The sequence below is a fragment of the Mastomys coucha genome, unplaced genomic scaffold, assembly GCF_008632895.1.
Source record: "Mastomys coucha isolate ucsf_1 unplaced genomic scaffold, UCSF_Mcou_1 pScaffold22, whole genome shotgun sequence".
Classification (NCBI taxonomy): Eukaryota; Metazoa; Chordata; class Mammalia; order Rodentia; family Muridae; genus Mastomys; species Mastomys coucha.
Window position 1 is genome coordinate 194,076,004 of NW_022196905.1, and position 4,525 is coordinate 194,080,528.

The 4,525-nt window shown below is 34.7% G+C and overlaps 1 pseudogene; it reads left to right on the top strand.

Annotated features, from left to right (window-relative positions):
• Positions 1-1,314: 1,314 nt before the first annotated feature.
• Positions 1,315-4,525, top strand: part of LOC116104799 — an 8,298-nt pseudogene continuing 5,087 nt past the window's right edge.

The following is a 4,525-nucleotide window of genomic DNA, read 5'->3' on the forward strand; positions in this document are numbered from 1 at the left end:
TCTCACTCACCTGTTCAGGCATGGGAAGAGAAGACAGGGCATTGTTTGTCAAATTCCTTGGGATTCGGGCACAGGACTGGAGAACAATGAATACAGGAGTAGCTGGGACCCGAATCTAAAATACTACGGCCAGTTTCCAGTGATGTTTTGTGCAAGAATCCTATTAGATCACTTTCAGAGGCAGACAGGTGCCACTTCGTCAAGGACTGCATAATGAGTCGGAGCTAACTCAACTTTCCAATTGATGAAATGTGATATGTGTGTGAGAATGGTGAAGAAAAGCAAGGACCTGCTGGTATTTTGATGCTTTTTCTTTTTGGAGTGTTTGCAGCTATTGCTGATTCTTATTAATAGTAAAGTTTTGTTGGTTACGATTCCTTTATTATAAATGATTGATTTAGATTAGCTTACAGCAACTAATTAACTGGTCATCTCTATCTGGTACTTGTCAATTATAGGAAAGCCTGACCTGATGGACCTGAAGCAGCTAAGATGTGGCGGTTTGGGAGCCTCAGGGGTTATAATTTGGTTTAAGTATGTTTATCCAACAGAGACTCAAACAAGCCACTTGGCAACCTGGTACGCTGTCTACATATTTTTTTTGACAATGTCTCTCATTGGTCTCGAAGTTCCCAAGTAGGCTTTGATAGCTGTCCAGGGACTCCTGAAGATCTGACTGTCTCAGAGTCCACAGCACTGGGATTACAAGCACGTTTCTCCACACTTGGCATTTTTTATGTGGATTCTATCGATCAGACACAGGTTCTCATGCTTATTAGGTGTGGTGATTTGAACATGCTTGGCCAGTGGGAAATGGCATTATTAGAAGTTATGACCTTATTGGAGGAGGTGTAGCCTTGTTGGAGGAGGTATAGCCTGGTGGGAGGAAGTACATCACTATGTAGGTTGGCTTTGAGGCCTCCTATGCTCAGGCTCTACCCAGTGCAGAAGGGAGCCTACTCCTGACTGCCTGCAGAAGAGAGTCTCATTCCTTGCTGCCTTCGGATCAAGACGTAGAACTCTAAGTTCCTTCAGTACCATGTCTGCCTGTACTCTGCCATGATTCCTAACATGATGATAATAAACTAAACCTCTGAGACTGTAAACCAGCCTCAGTTAAATGTTTTCCTCTATAAGAATTGGCCTTGGTCATGGTAAGGAAACCCTAACTAATAGAGTAGGCAGGCACACTAGCAGCTGACCTATCTTTCTCATCATTATTTTTCTGATTTTGGATTCTGAGGGAGTCGTGGGACTCTGTGTACATGTTGTGTACACTGTTAGCTGTTTTAAAACTTACCTAAGACAATAGAGATGCAGCTGAGTTCTAATGGTTTAAGTCATTGGAAAGATTGGAGTGGACCACCCAATAGTGCAGACTCCTGCATTTTTGAGGCTAGAAAGAGTGACTTTGCTCCCTTGGTAAGAAAGCTATCAATGGTACGAGGATAAACTATGGATATAGTAAAACATAAATTCAAAGTGTGATAGTGACTATACCTCTTCAGAGGGTGATAAATAGCTGGTATGGCAGGCAGAATTCCCAAATGGCTCTAAAAATTGCTTGACCCTTGGATACATTTCCTTCTAGTCATTTGTGTCACTGTGAAGGGATTGTATAGCTACAATAGGTTTAAAAATTGTTGATATTTAAATAGACCATAAAGGAAGGTCTATTTTAGAAACCATGCTGACTGGCTATAAATTAGCTGCCTTTTATTATTTTTAATATTCTATAACATTATACATATATATGTGGGGGATTCTTTGATAATAATTATCTAGTTACCTCATAATTTAATTAAATGTAACATTAGAATTTCCCAAGTAAATTATAGTTTAGAATAAATTCATTATTGGCAGAACTAGTGAATAAATTTTATAACCATAGCTATAGTAAAAATAAAATACCACTATATATATATATATATATATATATATATATATATCATTATAACATTCATTCACAATGTTGCACACTGCTGAAATTTACTGTTGTAGTAAGGTAGTCTATATACCACAGCTTATCTATGCTGTGGTATATACAAACAGTGAATTGTTTGTACCTGTAGGCTGTCACAAACACTGTTGTCACAAATACATAAGCTATTTCACACAGGCATTTAGAATTGGTACAAATACTTTTAAATAATTATTGATCAGTATCTGAAATTTTTAATCCTGATACAAAAAATTACCTGTCATTTAGACCAATATAGTACCATCAAAGATCTTCAGGTCACAATCAATCAAGAGATTGTGGCAATTTCCTTAATATTAAATGCTATATTACTCATAAGATCTATTTTATACTCTTCAATGTAATAAAAAGTTCATCATATAATACAATGAATTAATAAGAACTGTGCTTTTTTTATTTTTATTTTTATTTTTTGGTTTTCCAAGAACGAGTTTCTCTGTGTAGCCCTGGCTGTCCTGGAACTTGCACCATAGACCAGGCTGGCCTCAAACTCAGAAATCCGCCTGCCTCTGCCTCCCAAGTGCTGGGGATTAAAGACATTCGCCACCACTGCCCAGCTGAACTGTGTTATCTTATTGTTCACTATAGCTATAGTAATAAAAAAAATATTTCCTAGTTCTATCAATTAATGAGTTGATTCAAAAGTATAATTTACTTGGGAACATCTAATGTTATATTTCATTAAATTATGAGCTAACTAGGTAATTATTATTAACGAATCCCCATGCCTGATTGTAAGAGAAAAATTTCCTCAAGCCTCTCATGTTTGTGCATGTTGTATATGTTTGTGTGCGATGTGTATTGTGTGTGTATGTCTGATGCCTCATGTGGAGGCTATAATATGACATATAGGGACTTTCTCAATCACACTCCATTATTTGCTTGAGACAGGATTTCTTCTGGACCTGGAGTTTGAGATTGGATAGAACGGCTAGTCTTCAAGCCACAGGGATGGTCCTATTTCTGTCTCCTTTGGCATCAAGATCCCAAGTTCATCTACTAAACCCTTACCAAATGAGCCATCTCAGGCCTGCCAGTCACATTCTGAACATCTTACAAACAAAACAGTAATTACTTTCATTTCCCCAAGGGAAAATCTTTTGAAAGATGTCTGTAAGTGAGCAGCTTTGAGAAATGTAGCGTCTTTTTCTGGGACATTGGGAAAGTTTTCTTATTATTCAGAGTAATACAGATGGATCATTCTTGGTTTTTTTTTTAAACTTTTTTTGCATTATAATGAGAAAAGTTACATGATTTCAATTTATCTGAATTTGATAACATTTAAAAACATATTTTAAGTAATTAGAATCAAATCACATTCTTGTTTCCCTTTTGTACCCCCACTCCTCCCAGAGATCCCCCTTCAATACCTACAATATCTTTTTTGATATATTCCTTAAAATTTATAAAATATTATAACAATAAAATATTATTATAAATTTATTATAGTATTATAAACATTGTTTGATATAAAACAACAATCAATTTAACAGACTTATGTAGATGCTCATCTAGAGCAATAGTGAAAATACATTTTTCTCAATATAAATTTTAAATAACTCCAAACATATTAACTGTATACTTAAAAATAATACATCACTACTAGTATTTTCTTAAATGAACATAAATATATAAAGTCTTTTTGTTTGTTTTGTATTTAGTAGAGTTTAAAATCTTGGCTTTTATTGTGGTACAAGCCCAAAATAAAAACAATTTTTAGATATTGGAAAAAAAAAAAAGAAATGGTATAGGTATTAAGATGGTCTATCCATAAAATCATTCACCAAGTGTTTTGATAAACAATGGTTCTGCTTGGAGGGTGGCACAGACATTAGGTGAAGGTAAGAATTTGGTTCATTAGCTGAATAATTTGGAAAAGCATTCATCTCAGAGAAAGAGTAACTTATAAAGTCCTCTTCTTCAAACTTGATACAAGAGTTACAAACGTCAAGCAAAGCATTCAGTCTCATTCTTTGTTGTTCTCTTTCCTACAAGCCACCTCCCTAGTTAATTGGCTATGTTTCTTTTGGGTATATAAATATTTTGAAATATATAAGCTGTTCTGAAAACCATAGTATAGTTTAAAAACATGAAATAAACAATACTACTAATAGAGAGGCTGAGATAGGAGAAGCAAGATTTCACCCTTATGTTTGTACACAGCAAGACACTGTCACGAACAAACAAGCTGAAAGTGTATATAGATTGTACAATGTTGAACCTATTTCTTCAATTACCAAATTAGAGAGACCATTGAATGACAATTAACAAATTTCCAATTCCTCATATTATTGGACTTCAATTGATTAGGATATGTTTGTAATATTAATTTTCATATTAATATATTAAGAAAAAGTAACTGTCACTTCCTGTCGTTTTTGTTGTAAGAGGTGGAATTAGGTTTGTGTGGATTTGTTGAAAGATTACCTTCTTTCTTCTTCTAGGCTGTAGTTTTGCTCCATATGTTGATTTTTCTATCTATTATCCTTTGTAGGGCTGGATTTGTGGAAAGATATTGTGTAAATTTGGTTTTGTCACGGAATA